This window comes from Eleutherodactylus coqui, chromosome 7 (assembly GCF_035609145.1).
Source record: "Eleutherodactylus coqui strain aEleCoq1 chromosome 7, aEleCoq1.hap1, whole genome shotgun sequence".
Lineage (NCBI taxonomy): Eukaryota > Metazoa > Chordata > Amphibia > Anura > Eleutherodactylidae > Eleutherodactylus > Eleutherodactylus coqui.
In genome coordinates, this window is record NC_089843.1 from 179,855,387 (window position 1) to 179,872,179 (window position 16,793).

Genomic DNA, 16,793 nt, shown 5'->3' on the forward strand with positions numbered 1-16,793 from the left:
CCTATCTTTCAGATTCCGCCGCAGGATACCGCAACGCCCGTGGACAGGCAGCCTAAGGCCACATACACACAGACAGGTCAGATTCTGTCTGTAAGATCTTGCAGCAAAATCCGACCCTATACCGACTAGTGACCCCCGCGTACCTGTCTCAGATGCATTGCGAATTGAAATATTACTTCAATAAATAACTTTGAAAAGGGCAAAAATATAATCTAGTGAAGCAGGGCTTCTGCGATGACAAGGGTGATCCTGCCTCCTCAAATCCCCTAGTAAAGGCATTACAGTGGTACAAGAGAGCACTATTCAAGTTCTTCAATCATTCTCTATAATACATGCGGAACTAGAAAAATGGTGTATGGATTGGAGTTCCTTTCATATAAGATACTTCTGCCAAGGAACTGAAAATTAATACTGGAAATATGTATCAGTGACCTAGAATGAAAATTATTCTTGGAGGATTAACTGTATTTACTTGTGGTTCCTACATTTTCTACATCAGTTTTGTGCATTTTGTAAAGCTTTGGGTGAGATTCCTGAGACATGAGTGCATGAAACAGCATTGTTTGACCTGCCTAACAAAAAATATTTCTAAAGAGAATGCAAAGTTTTTTTTGGCTCAAATTGACTTTTTTTGGTTATGCTAGGTCATCTTTGCATTGGATAAACTAAAACGCTATGTAAAGGAATTTGAGCATTAAAATCTTTTTAAGCTCTCTCTATACTTTCATATGTCACCTCTACCTTCCAGTCCATGGTCTGAGGTTTCAGTAGATTTTATCACTAAACTCCCTCCCTCTAAAACATACTTACCCTCGGGGTTGTCATTGATTGCTTCTGCACTTTGTTCTTTTGGAATCTCTCCCCATGGTCCAGCTGGTCCAGCTACTATTTAGATCCAAGGGTTGTTTTCTAGGGATATTCGACATTTGGTCCATGTAATGCTACATGCAGTTTTAGCCCTTCATATTCTGCCTGTTATAGCATATGGTGCCATGTAACATTACATTCTTCTGTTGCTGCTACAGGAGACGTGTGGCTGAGCACAATTTTCCTCAGCTGATTTTTGGGATTTTCAAACCATTTATTCCCTAATCAGCACTATATCAAATAAAACCTTTTTCACTTAAAGCACGATCTATACTTATTTCCGTCTGTTTTTATATGTCTTTCTGTGGCCTCTTGTTTTTAAAATATTCTTGTATATTCACTATAAAACTGATGCCTTGTGTTGGTTCATCTCAACTCCTGGCTATCTGTTAGGAAGACCTCAATATTTAATTTTGGCTATTTTTCAGCAGGCACTACATATGAAAGTTGTATACTGCGGTATAGTATGTCTGCAAGCCAATATTTTAATAAATATATCAAGTGTAACAAGCAGCACATGCTACATCTGTGATGTGTGACCACTATCTTATGGTGAGATAACTACGTTTCTGCAATGACATTAGCTCTGCATTGGTTAACTCATAGAAAACATATATGTAGTGGCTTTCATATTGTACTCTAAAGAATTACAACTTTCAATATTACATCTGTTTACACCTTGCGTGTGAACTATGTTCCATGTATTTCATGTATCCATAGGGTCTTATTCACTCGGCATATACCAAAAGAGTGTTGCTTTGGACCACACTTTTTTTTTTACAATAGTGTCATATACATGACATATTCCACAGTTTACCAATACTATAATCTACACTATATGGACACAAATATTTGGACACTGCATGTTTTTCAGAAAAAACGCTGTATTATTCTATTTAGTAACGTGTCGGCCCTCCTTTTGCTTGTATTACAGCGGTAACACGTCGAGGCAGATTTTCCACAAATTCTCTGTAAATCTAGGCAGGAATAGCTCGCCATTCCTCGTGCAAGGCTGTGAGAAGAGATTGTTGTGAAAATGGGCGTGGCGGTGTCGTACGAGGTGGCGGTATCGTACCCGTCGCTCCAGTTTGTCCCACAAGTGCTCGATCGGATGAATGAATAGTTATTACAAAATAAGCAGTCTTTTATTTTACCCATGCCCTTCACAGCATACCGTTCGGCAAACTCAGTATTTGCATATTTGCTGAATTTTAGCAGTGTCCAAATGCTTTTGTCCATGTAGTGTACATCACAGCCTTATCTTGGAGCTATACATTGGGAAATTCTCCAGAGGGATTTTTATATAAAAAAAAATTGAAATATTTGTCTATGACCCATGTCTATGACTGAACTGGATACTCCGAGGGTGGGGGGAGGGTATGGTTCACCACAAATGCACCTCGTCCTATTAGTAAAGCTCAGACTGACTGCAGCACTTGTGTATCCTATCTTCTCACTTTCCCCACGGAGCATACGGCAGCTTCTTCTGCATCTAGATGACACACACTCCTACCAGCTCTATCTCCTCTCCTCTAGCACTTCAGAGCACCAGAGGGGCAGGGATAACAGCAGAACAAGAAGTTTGTATGCAAAGACGAATCATGGCGAGAAGAAGTCATCATGGTAGTCTGGGGTAGACAGAAAAGAAAAGGAAATGAAAGCAGAAGATGAAGGATATTGCAATATTACAATGTAACTTTTTCCGTGGTGTGTTTGTGGTGGGACGAAACATGTTAGAGGATTTGATATAAGGACCTTGTGATAGGTTTGTAACAGGGTCCCAGAAAAGTGACACTGTGGAGCTGCACTATTTAGGTAGATGGGCCCACTTATTTCTTCAACAGTAGGACATTATAGGTGATAGCTTAAACTAGGGAAAGTTTATAATTGTGGTCTTTATTCTTCCTTTATACCCTGCAGATAAAGGTTTACTGGCATCATTGGCGACAACGGATGAGAGCTGATTGTATCACTGCTGCAACGCAGGAACCGGTAAGACCATTCATTTTTCTTGTGTTGCAATGAATTGTGGTTATGTTATCCAGACATTTTTGACCAGTTTTGAAAATATTTATGATTTTTGGTTGGACAGTTGAGCAATGGAAGAACGTTCAATTAGAGTGATGAATTACGCTGCACCATCTTCAAGTCACGTGGACATATCTAGGTATGGAGGACGCTTGGAGAACGCCTTTTGCCTAAGTGTATTCTACCAACAGTTAACTACGATAGAGGTTCAATAATGCTCTGGGGACATTTTATGTGGCATGGTCTCCAACTACAAAGGGGAAGACAGTGTAGACAGTGATCTGGGACTAAGTAATGAAACAGTAGGAGGGGTTAATACATTTAGAACTGGCAGAACAGTTTTAACAGGAATACACTTAAAATGAAACCCCCAAACCTCTAAACTGTATGGTGATTAATGCTAGAAATCTGACCAAAATGGTTGACTAACTGGAAGTAATAATGTCTGAAGAAAACTATGACATAGCGGGAATAGTGGAGAGCTGGTTGGATGAAAGCTGTGAAGGGGTGGTTGAATTTACATGGTCATATTTTGATCAGTAGGGATTGTGAAAACTGGACAGGGGGAAAGATTTGTCTTTATGTAAAGTCCTATTTAAAGCCCATAGTACATGAAGATATATTTGAAGGAAGTGAACAGTAGAAAAATATGGAGGGAAAAACAATAATAAAACCCTCATAGAGATTGTCTATAGGCCACAATATATAACAGAAGCCACCGAAAATCTATGACGGAGGCAAATAGATTAAATGGCAAATCACAATGAGGTAATTGTTATGGGAAGCTTTAACTATCATTATATAAACTGGGAAGCTGAAACCTGCAGATCTCATAAAGGTAACAAGCTTCTGTCAATAGCAAAAAGTAGTTACCCTTCCCAACTTGTACAGGACCCAACTAGAGAGGCGGACATTTTGTACCTAATCAAACTACTAACAACCACATGTCTGTAAGTATGTGAGTGAGTGATTCTCATAGCCCTTCCCCCTGGTGACACCATAGCCCCGCCCCTGGTGACATCATAGCTGCGCCCCCTGGCACCGTTATGGCAGGTCCTAACACACTGAGAATATAACTAACCCGTTATGTCAGACACAACTTATTGGTCCTGACAGGAGACACTGACCTACAATCACCACAGAGATACGGCGGGCTGAAGGACCTGTAGTGACATCACTGCTGTGGGAGGAGCCATTCTGGAGTTTGGTAGTACTGTATACTGGATAAGCCAACAGAAAGTACCAGGACCTATGATGATGTCACCGTCATGTGATCACCTGTGTGTGTGTGTGTGTGTGTGGAATCAGGGATCACATGACCAGGGGCTCATCACTGTATCCAAGAGGTATGTGTGTCATGTGTGCAGTCAGCATAAATGTAGTAGAGCTGCGAGTGGCTATTCGTCTAATGTGCTGTGCATGTAATGTGTATAGTCAGCATGGATGGATGTCATGCAGCAGAGCTGTGTTTGTGACACACATGTCATGTAGCAGGGCTGAGTTTGCAACATGCACATGTATTGTGGCACAGCTGTGTCTGTCACGCGCATATAATGTAGCAGAACTGTGTTTGTACCATACGCATGTCATGTCTGTCAGGCTCATGTGATGTACCAAAGCTGTGTCTGTGACGGGCATATCATGTAGCAGAGCTGTGTTTGTACCATGCGCATGTCATGTACCAAAGCTGTGTCTGTGACGCCTGTGTCATGTAGCAGAGCTGAGTTTGTAACATGCACGTGTATTGTGGCACAGCTGTATCTGTCACATGCATATAATGTAGCAGAGCTGTGTTTATACCATGCGTATGTCATGGTGTCTGTGATGGGCATGTCATGTAGCAGAGCTGTGTCTGTCAGGCACATGGTATGTAATACAGCTGTGTGTGTCCATCACATGCCCATGTACCACAACTGTGTGGCGCATTGCACCACCAGAAACACTGGTACTATAATTTCCTAATAATTACTTGTATTAACTAGCAGACCTGACAGAATAACTGGTCTGCAGGTTGGGGGCACTTAGGAAATAGTTCCAATATAGTAAATTTACACTTGTGTTTCAATGGGGTGTTTTGTTGGGGGGGGGGGGGGATTTCTAAACTTCAGGAAGATAAATTTCGAACAGCTTAGCGATGCCCTTAACCTTATTGACTGGGACAACATTCTGAAATATGAGAGTACAGACAATAAATGGGAAATTTTGAAAGGCATCTTAAAAGGGATGTACCAAGATTGCAAATTATCCCCTGTCCACAAGATAGGAGATATCTTGTTGATTTGTGGGGATCTCACTGTTCCCCGCCCTCCTCATTGCACCACCTGCAGTGAGGAGGAAACTGAATAGAGCACTGCTGGCGCAAGCACACCAGCTCTCCATTCACTTTAAATAGGGCTGCAGAGAAAGACGAGTGGCAGCCGCCGGGTATTTCCGTTAGCCCCATTAAAATGAATGGAGCACTGCCTGTGCGTGCTCAGCCAGTGCTCCCTTCATGCTGATGTCACTGTAGGGGGAGGCGCAACCCCTAGAGTGACAGGTAGAATGTGACATGGGAGTCCCATTCTGGAGATCAGCAGGGAGTCTTAGTAGTGAGCCCCCCACCGATTAGTATCTTGGTACAACCCCTTTAAATACTCATTGTGAGCAGTCCATATCATGCAAGCATAAAAGGGTTAAGAATAGGAGAAAACCGCCAAGGGTGCCCACTTTCTCCCTTAATATTCACCCTGGTTATGGAACCCCTAGCGGAATACATAAAAACCTGCTCAGACATTCAGGGAATAGCAGCGAGTTCAAGACAACATAAAATAAGCCTTTTCGCCGACGACATCCTGCTCACGCTCTCTAACCCAATCTCATCCCTAAGAACAATGCAAAAAATATTAAAAGAATTCTCGGATATATCATACTATAAACTGAACATCACCAAATCACAAATCCTAGGCATAAACATTCAGGAACCCCAAAAAATAGATATACAAAAAGAATTCCCCTTTCAATGGCAACCCAATTCCATCCCATATCTTGGCATAAACTTAAGTTTCCCCACATCGCGACTAGTTGGGACAAATTTCCCCCCGCTCCTAGACGATCTTCAAAAAGAATTAGACACCTATCAATCGTACCCTCTCTCATGGCTAGGCCGTGTCACTATATATAAAATGATGACTTTACCCAAAATTCTACACTATTTTCGAACACTACCAATACCGATACCTAAAACTCTTCTTAATAGATTCCAAAGTCAACTCTCCAAATTCGTTTGGCAGAATAAAAAACCAAGAATTGCACTCTCCATCTTAAACTTAAACAGGCGCCAAGGTGGTTTGGGACTCCCCAACCTAAACTCATACCGCAAATCCACTATCCTCAATAACTTGAGAGCATGGACAAGACACAACTCAAAAATAAGCTGGCCCTCCTTGGAAAAGGAATTTAACAACCAAAAACCTTTGAAACATCTTCTAATCTCATCTATCCTAGACATCATTCACCCTACTATATCGAAACCTTTAATAGGTTCTCACCTCTCTCTCCCTATGAAGGCATCAATAGAGGCCTGGACCGACTTAATACGAACTCTTAACAACTCCACGCCCTCCACCCTTCTGAAAATACCGCTAGAAACCTTAGAACTCCTAATTCCTGACCTAAAGATAGGGTCTTGGCCCAGACAGAACCTCAAATTTATATCCGACCTTTTCTCATCAAATAATCTCCTCCCCTTTCGAGACCTGACCAACAAATACCACCTTCCAAACTCAGACATCTATAAATACATTCAAATTTCCTCCTTCTTACATAGCTACCAACTAGATAACCTCAAAATACATAAAATAATTGACCTATTCCTGGAGGAACCACAAACCAAAATGAACACTCGAACATTCTACGACATCTTCTCAGGAACCCTAAAACCGCCAGGCAAATGCCATCTCATTAACTGGAATATAGATTTCGGGAGGGAAATATCTCTAGATAAATGGATCGAGGCCTTTGAATGGGCGAAAATAAAATATAATCTTTATTAATTTAAAGGATAAAAAAACCCTCTAGATTCCGGGGGTAATTGAGACCCGAAACAGACACAAAGAGACAAACACACAAAAAACCTATGGGAATTTAAGCAATTGGCTTAGATACATCAATTCATACCGACCTCATTGGTTTTAGAGGTAGGTAATACTGTGAGGGCGTAAAATGAATTAGTGAAAGCGGTGGCCGTTTCCTGTGAAAGGGGGCCAGAAAGGTGGTCACTAAATAATTAGCTTGTGGTTATTATCCACTGGTGGAAACGTGCGCGTTATGTTAGAGGGCCTCGTTCACACAAGGATATATTGCCACTCCACAGTAAGTAAGGGGTGCTGATACTCAGCAATCCATTACACAAAAAAATATTATTATATTCATATCCAATTGTGACAACAATGCCCTGTGTCCATATGTCACAATTGCTACAATTGCTATTCCGATAGGGGCAACGGTCCGTCAAGACCCAAAAATGTGATATAATCCCAACCTATGTTGGGTCTGACAGCGATCTAAATGTTTTAATAAAAAGCTGGACTAAAGTGGTGTTGACAATTCCTTGTGCCAATTATATCAGAAGGAGTCAACAACGTTTATAGTATAAATAGTACACGACAGACATACACTTGATTCATGTGTGTGTCAAACGCTGTAGTCTGTATAACGACTAAAGCCAACAGAAGTCGTCCGTAATCGTCGACGCGTTTCTGCAGCACGGGTAAAATAAATTTACCGCTGCTTCATCAGGACGAAATTGAGACAATTTATTAGATTATACTAGATTTGCTGTTGTTGATCAATCTGTGTAGTGAGCATCAAAACTGCACAGATCTGATTTTGTATGCTGATGCCTGACAGCTGATGCTGAATACACTTAAGACGCTGCTGCGAGGACTAGTTTAGTGTAGTATTGATGGACACACGGGCAAGCACATTATAATGCCGTCCGGGTAATAGCCGCTAAACTGAGTTGATATAGCTGAACAAATTCTGGCCTGCGACACTTATATTGAATGAGTGCGTTATTTGATAATTATATAACGAACTTTTTCAAAGTGTCGGCTTGTTAATTGTATAGGAGTCTGATAATTGACTTCCAGACACAAGAGCCAAAAAGAGTCAGTTTAGAATTGTGTTAGTAAACACCCAACCACAGCTAAACTGCACAGATCTGATTTTGTATGCTGATGCCTGACAGCTGATGCTCAATACACTTAAGACGCTGCTGCAAGGACTAGTTTAGTGTAGTATTGATATACACACGGGCAAGCACATTATAATGCCGTCCGGGTAATAGCCGCTGAACTGAGTTGATATAGCTGAAAAAATTCTGGCCTGCGACACTTATATTGAATGAGTGCGTTATTGAATGATTATATAACGAACTTTTTTCAAAGTGTCGGCTGGTTAATTGTATAGGAGTCTGATGATTGACTTCCAGACACAGTAAAGAGCCAAAAAGAGTCAGTTTAGAATTGTGTTAGTAAACACCCAACCACAGCTAAACTACAGCGCGGTCCAAGGTAGTGACCGCTGGCTAAACTACACAACTAGCCCCTATGAGACAGCACTTTCAGTTTGACAGACCTGTCTCTTTTTGGCTCTTTACTGTGTCTGGAAGTCAATCATCAGACTCCTATACAATTAACCAGCCGACACTTTGAAAAAAGTTCGTTATATAATCATTCAATAACGCACTCATTCAATATAAGTGTCGCAGGCCAGAATTTTTTCAGCTATATCAACTCAGTTCAGCGGCTATTACCCGGACGGCATTATAATGTGCTTGCCCGTGTGTATATCAATACTACACTAAACTAGTCCTTGCAGCAGCGTCTTAAGTGTATTGAGCATCAGCTGTCAGGCATCAGCATACAAAATCAGATCTGTGCAGTTTAGCTGTGGTTGGGTGTTTACTAACACAATTCTAAACTGACTCTTTTTGGCTCTTGTGTCTGGAAGTCAATTATCAGACTCCTATACAATTAACAAGCCGACACTTTGGAAAAAGTTCGTTATATAATTATCAAATAACGCACTCATTCAATATAAGTGTCGCAGGCCAGAATTTGTTCAGCTATATCAACTCAGTTTAGCGGCTATTACCCGGACGGCATTATAATGTGCTTGCCCGTGTGTCCATCAATACTACACTAAACTAGTCCTTGCAGCAGCGTCTTAAGTGTATTCAGCATCAGCTGTCAGGCATCAGCATACAAAATCAGATCTGTGCAGTTTTGATGCTCACTACACAGATTGATCAACAACAGCAAATCTAGTATAATCTAATAAATTGTCTCAATTTCGTCCTGATGAAGCAGCGGTAAATTTATTTTACCCGTGCTGCAGAAACGCGTCGACGATTACGGACGACTTCTGTTGGCTTTAGTCGTTATACAGACTACAGCGTTTGACACACACATGAATCAAGTGTATGTCTGTCGTGTACTATTTATACTATAAACGTTGTTGACTCCTTCTGATATAATTGGCACAAGGAATTGTCAACACCACTTTAGTCCAGCTTTTTATTAAAACATTTAGATCGCTGTCAGACCCAACATAGGTTGGGATTATATCACATTTTTGGGTCTTGACGGACCGTTGCCCCTATCGGAATAGCAATTGTAGCAATTGTGACATATGGACACAGGGCATTGTTGTCACAATTGGATATGAATATAATAATATTTTTTTGTGTAATGGATTGCTGAGTATCAGCACCCCTTACTTACTGTGGAGTGGCAATATATCCTTGTGTGAACGAGGCCCTCTAACATAACGCGCACGTTTCCACCAGTGGATAATAACCACAAGCTAATTATTTAGTGACCACCTTTCTGGCCCCCTTTCACAGGAAACGGCCACCGCTTTCACTAATTCATTTTACGCCCTCACAGTATTACCTACCTCTAAAACCAATGAGGTCGGTATGAATTGATGTATCTAAGCCAATTGCTTAAATTCCCATAGGTTTTTTGTGTGTTTGTCTCTTTGTGTCTGTTTCGGGTCTCAATTACCCCCGGAATCTAGAGGGTTTTTTTATCCTTTAAATTAATAAAGATTATATTTTATTTTCGGGCCTTTTTCAGTGAGAAATAGTCTAACAGCTTATAAGAGCCTTGGTTGTCGCAGTGAATTGAGGCCTTTGAATGGGCGAGACAATCCTCGCAGAGCGCTAACTTAATCGAAACCCACTTGAAACTCCTTACAAGATGGTATTTCACACCTCTGGTTTTCAACAGAAGGGGACTCTCTGACAACGACAGATGTTGGAGAAAATGCAACAATAAAGGCTCTCTCATTCATACCTTCTGATCTTGCCCTCTCTTGACCCCATTCTGGAGAGAAGTCTATTATCTCATAGATAGACTCACAGCCTTCCGTCTTCCCACCACTACTGAAAATATTGATTGCTTAGAAGCAGATTGGCAGCTACTCAGATACGTGACCGGAAGTGACGTCAGACGCCAGGAGCAGCGGCGCGAGACGGAGGCACGAGCGGGGGGCTGAAGGGGACAGCGGAGCAGCCGTTACCGGAGTCGAAGCAGGTGCGGGGGCAGCAAGGAGCGGAGCAGCCGTTACCGGAGCCGAAGCAGGTGCGGGGGCAGCAAGGAGCGGAGCAGCCGTTACCGGAGCCGAAGCAGGTGCGGGGGCAGCAAGGAGAGACCGGCAGCAGCGGAGGGCACCAGTACGGAGCAGCTGAGACAGGAGGCAGAGTGAGCGGCCGCCGGGACAGCGGGTGACGTCACCAGGAGGAGCGGCGGAGTGGAGGAGCTGATAAGTATCTTCTGTGTGTGTTTGTGAGCTAAGTGTGTGTCTTCTGTGTATCTGGTTAATTGTGTCTTCTGTGTGTGTGTGTGTCTGGGGGTCTAAGTGTTTGTGAGGGGGGTAAATACAAAAAAATTTTTTTAAAAATTTTGTGACCGGTAGCGCGTAAGTGTCAGCGGGTAAGCGTTTGTGCGAGAGCGGCAGCGTGTGAGTGGTTGCACAGAGGCAGCAGCGTGTGAGCGGTTGCAGCGGCGTGTGAGCAGTTGAGCGGTTGCAGCGGCGTGTGAGCGGTTGCAGCGGCGTGTGAGCGGTTGCAGCGGCGTGTGAGTGGTTGCAGCGGCGGGTGAGCGGTTGCAGCGGCGGGTGAGGGGTTGCAGCGGCGGGTCAGCGGTTGAGCGGTTGCAGCAGCGGGTCAGTGGTTATAGCAGCGTGTGAGCGGAGTGTGAGCGGTTGCAGCAGCGGGTCAGCGGTTGCAGCAGCGGGTCAGCGGTTGCAGTAGCGGGTCAGCGGGTGAGCGGTTGCAGCAGCGGGTGAGTGGTTGCAGCAGCGGGTCAGCGTGTGAGCGGTTGTAGCAGCGTGTGAGCGGTTGTAGCAGTGTGTGAGCGCTTGTAGCAGCGTGTGAGCACAGTGTGAACAAGTCTATCTTCACTACTTCCACAAGTAAATTGTAGATCCCCATTAGGATGAGCTTCATGTCTGGCAATGTCATCCAGTGTGCTACTTGTGCAATGTATGCGGTCCTTGATCAGCCGATCGAGGGTGCATACTGTTGCGCAAGATGCGTGCACGTCGCACATTTAGAAGCCCAAATTCTGGATCTAAATGGGCAACTGGCAACACTGAGAGCCATTGACATCATGAAAAGGAGTTTGGTGCTCACTGAGCAGACACTCGCTGGGGTAGAGGCGGGGGCGGATGGTAGTACGGAAGTGCAGGGGGAGCAGGCAGTCAGCTGGGTGTCAGATAGAAGGAGGCGTAGAGGGAATAGATCCAGGGAGGCTGGTCCTGAACTGGCACAACCCAACATGTCTGCAACGTTGGCAGATGAGGGGAATGCCATTACAGAGCCAGCACCGCTGCAGCACGACATGCCCTCTGAACGCCAGGGGGATAACTGCTCCAGTGAGACGGGGACAGGGAGAGCAGGGAAGCCTAGACAGGTTCTAGTGGTGGGGGACTCAATTATTAGGGGGACAGAGAGGGCAATCTGCCATAAAGACCGGGATCGTCGAACGGTGTGTTGTCTTCCCGGCGCTCGAGTTCGACACATCGCGGATCGGATTGACAGATTACTGGGAGGGGCTGGTGAGGATCCAGCGGTCATGGTGCACGTTGGCACTAATGAACAAGTTAGAGGTCAATGGAGGGCCCTCAAAAATGATTTCAGGGACTTAGGGTCCAAGCTCAGGGCGAGGACCTCCAGGGTAGTTTTCTCGGAAATACTACCTGTACCTAAAGCCACACTAGAAAGGCAGCAGGATCTTAGGGAGGTAAACAAGTGGCTCCGGAGTTGGTGTAAGAAGGAGGGATTTGGGTTCCTGGAGAACTGGGCTGACTTTGCTGTCGGCTACAGGCTCTACCGTAGGGACAGGCTGCATCTTAATGGGGAGGGTGCAGCTGTGCTGGGGGATAAGATGGCTAGAAGGCTGGAGGAGTGTTTAAACTAGGGACTGGGGGGAGGGTAAAATGAGAAATAGTGTCGTAGCCAGTGTAACTAGCGATCCGGGTCCAAGCAAAGGGAATGGGGGTCGAGCAGGGGGTGGGGTTAGTACAGTTAGAACTGATAGATCAGCCATAAGTACGAATAGCAACAAAACAAATTTAAAAAACAAAAAAAATGATATTAATTGTATGACTACGAATGCAAGAAGTCTGATTGGTAAAGTGGGTGAGCTTGAAGCGAGAATGACTGATGAAAACTATGATATAGTCGGAATTACGGAAACATGGCTTGATGATAAGTGCGATTGGGCGGCGAATTTGCAGGGGTACAATTTTTTCAGAAGAGACCGAAGGAACCAGAAAGGGGGAGGGGTATGTCTGTACGTCAAATCGAACTTGAAGACGAGGCTACGGGAGGATATAGGGGTAGTAGACGAACAGGTGGAATCTCTGTGGGTAGAAATACAGGGAGGAAAAAATAACAAAATCCTGATACGTGTCTTCTATAGACCACCAAAAGCAACAGAAGAAACTGAAAACTTACTACTAAGGCAGATAGAAGAGGTGACAAACCACAATGTAGTAATTATCATGGAGGACTTTAATTACCCAGGTATAACATGGAAGAACGAAACCTGTAAATCACATAGGGGCGATAAGTTCTTGAGAGTAATTAAAGATAATTACCTGAACCAACTTGTGCAGGAACCAACAAGAGGGAGGGCCATTCTGGACCTAGTGCTAACTAACAAACCGGACCGAATAAAGGGGGTGCAGGTTGAGGGGCACTTGGGGAATAGTGACCACAATATAATCAACTTCCAGCTATCAATCAATAGGAAGCCTTATCAGGGAGTGACAAAGAAACTAAACTTTAGTAAAGCAAAATTTGATGAGCTTAGAACTACTATCGGTAACATTAATTGGGACAACATCCTCAAAAATATCAGTACGGAGGACAAATGGGAAAAGTTCAAAAGGATCCTAATCGCCTCATGTGAGCAGTTCATTCCCTTTAAAAATAAAAGAAACTCAACTAAAAGGAAACCAATGTGGCTCGACAAGACGGTAAGAGGGGCAATAAACGAAAAAAAGAAAGCGTTCAAACTACTAAAGCAACAAGGCAGTGAAGAAGCGCTAAAATCATACAGGGAAAAAAACAAAATATGCAAAGATACGATCAAAATTGCCAAGGAGGAGGCGGAAAGACTGATCGCCAAAGAGAGCAAAAACAACCCAAAGCTATTTTTCGACTACATTAACAGCAAAAGGATTTGCAGGGAGAGCGATGGCCCTTTAAAAAACAATGCAGGAGAAATCATTGATGATGACGAAGGGAAAGCAAATCTACTAAACAGTTTCTTCTCAAGTGTATTCACAAAAGAAAAGGAAATGCCACACGAGATGCAGGGGAATAAAATGAACCCCTCACAAAACATCTCATACCTAACGCAGGAGGAGGTGCGGAAGCGTCTAAAGAAAACTAAAATTGATAAATCGCCGGGCCCAGATGGATTACACCCATCAAGGGAACTAAGTGACGAGATAGCTAGGCCGCTATACCTAATATTTCTAGACACTATCAAGACCGGTGTAGTACCATTGGATTGGCGCATTGCCAACGTGGTTCCAATTTACAAAAAAGGGAGCAAAAGTGAGCCTGGAAACTACAGGCCAGTAAGTCTCACTTCAGTAACGGGAAAAATCTTCGAGGGGATTCTGAGAGACGCCATTGATGAGTACCTCAAGGAGAATAAGGGAATAACTCCTCACCAGCATGGATTCATGAAGGGTCGCTCATGTCAGACAAATCTGATCAGTTTCTACGATGAAGTAAGCTCTAAGCTGGACCAGGGAGAATCTATTGATCTTGTATATCTAGACTTCTCTAAAGCCTTTGACACTATGCCACATAATAGGCTAATATACAAAATGAGGCAGCTCGGACTGGGCGAAAACGTGTGTACGTGGGTAAAAAATTGGCTCAATGATACAAAGCAGAGGGTGGTAATAAATGGTGCGTACTCTGATTGGACCAGTCGCTAGCGGGGTGCCACAGGGTTCAGTATTAGGCCCCACTCTGTTCAACATATTTATCAATGACCTGATAGAGGGGCTGCACAGCAAAATATCAATATTTGCAGATGACACAAAATTATACAATATAATTAATGCAACGGAGGACAATGTGCGGCTACAAACGGACCTGGACAAGCTGGGGGCTTGGGCAGAAAAATGGCAAATGAAGTTCAATGTTGAAAAATGTAAGACTATGCACATGGGCAGGAGAAACGGATGTCACCAATATTCACTTAATGGGGTACCACTAGGGAAAAGTGATATGGAAAAGGATCTGGGGGTATTAGTGGATAATAGACTAAACTGGAGTAACCAATGCCAGTCAACTGCTGCAAAGGCAAATAAAGTCTTGGGGTGCATTAAAAGAGGTATAGGGGCGAAGGGCGAGAACATCATCCTTCCATTATATAAGGCACTTGTCAGGCCTCACATGGAATACTGCGTACAATTCTGGTCACCGGTGCTCAGGAAAGATGTCACAGTGCTTGAGGGGGTTCAAAGAAGGGCAACCAAACTAATACATGGAATGAAGGGACTGGAATACCCAGAGCGGCTATCCAAATTGGGACTATTTACTCTTGAAAAAAGAAGGTTAAGAGGTGACCAAATAACCATAAGTACATGAGGGGACAACACATGGATCTCTCCCGCGATCTGTTTACACCAAGGACCACGACGGTAACAAGAGGACACCCGCTACGATTGGAGGAAAGTAGGTTTCATCACCAACATAGAAGGGGATTCTTTACTGTAAGAGCAGGTAGACTGTGGAACTCTCTACCGGAGGAAGTGGTGATGGCAAAATCCATAGAGGAGTTTAAAAGGGGACTTGATGTCTTTCTGGAGAAGAAGGGTATTACAGGATATAAATATTAGGTTAAGTGTAGAGATGAGCGAACGTACTCGTCCGAGCTTGATATTCGTGCGAATATTAGGGTGTTCGGGATGCTCGGTACTCGTAACGAGTACCACGCGATGTTCTGGTTACTTTCAGTTTCCTCTCTGAGACGTTAGCGCGCTTTTCTGGCCAATTGAAAGACAGGGAAGGCATTACAACTTCCCCCTGTGACGTTCAAGCCCTATACCACCCCCCTGCTGTGAGTGGCTTGGGAGATCTGATGTCACCCGAGTATAAAAATCGGCCCCTCCCGCGGCTCGGCTCAGATGCCTTGTGAGTTAGCTGAGGGAAAGTGCTATTGTGCTGGAGCTGCTGTAGGGAGAGCGTTAGGAGTTAGTGTAGGCTTCAAGAACCCCAACGGTCCTTCTCAGGGCCACATCTAATAGTGTGCAGTACTGTGTTAGCACTGGATTTTTTTATTTTTTTTTCAAAATTGGATCTGCAGAGCATTGCGCCCTGCAATAGGGACAGAAGTGGTGGTTAGGCAGGGAGAGTGTTAGCAGAGAGTGTAGGCTTCAAGAACCCCAACGGTCCTTTCTAGGGCCACATCTATCCGTGTGCAGTACTGTCCAGGCTGCTGTTAGCAGTGTTGCATTTTTTTTTTTCTTCTCAAAACCGGCTGTGCAGACCATTGCACCCGGCATTAATACTACAGGGATAGAATTGTGTAGGCAGGGCCAGAAGACATACATTATTCATTGAATAGACGCAATGTGGCTTTTCCTTTGAAAAACAAGGGAAAAAATTCTATTTCGCCTGCCTCTGACAGTCCTCAGGGCTCTGGGTACGTGTGTGCTGCATGCAGAACGTTAAAAAAAATCAGACGCAGCCAGCTACGTTTTACTGCAGGCTTGCGCCAATTTTTTTCCTGCATGGGAAATCCCTGATCTGCTGTAGCGAATAACTTTGCATCACTGCAGTTCTCTGACACATTTGCAGGGCCACAACACAGTTATTAAACTTAGTAGTATTCATTGAATACACGCAGTGTGGCTTGTCCTTTGAAAAACAAGGGAAAAAATTCTATTTTGGCTGCAGGCTTGCGCCAATTTTTTTCCTGCATGGGAAATCCCTGATCTGCTGTAGCGAATAACTTTGCATCACTGCAGTTCTCTGACACATTTGCAGGGCCACAACACAGTTATTAAACTTAGTAGTATTCATTGAATACACGCAGTGTGGCTTGTCCTTTGAAAAACAAGGTAAAAAATTCAATTTTGGCTGCAGGCTTGCGCCAATTTTTTTCCTGGCTTGGAAATCACTGGTAATACAGCATGCTGAGGGGTAGGGGTAGGCCTAGAGGACATGGACGCGGCCGAGGATGCGTAGGCCCAAGTGAGGGTGTGGGCAAAGGCCGAGCTCCTGATCCAGGTGTGTCGCAGCCGACTGCTGCGCGATTAGGAGAGAGGCACGTTTCTGGCGTCCCCACATTCATCGCCCAATTAATGGGGCCACGCGG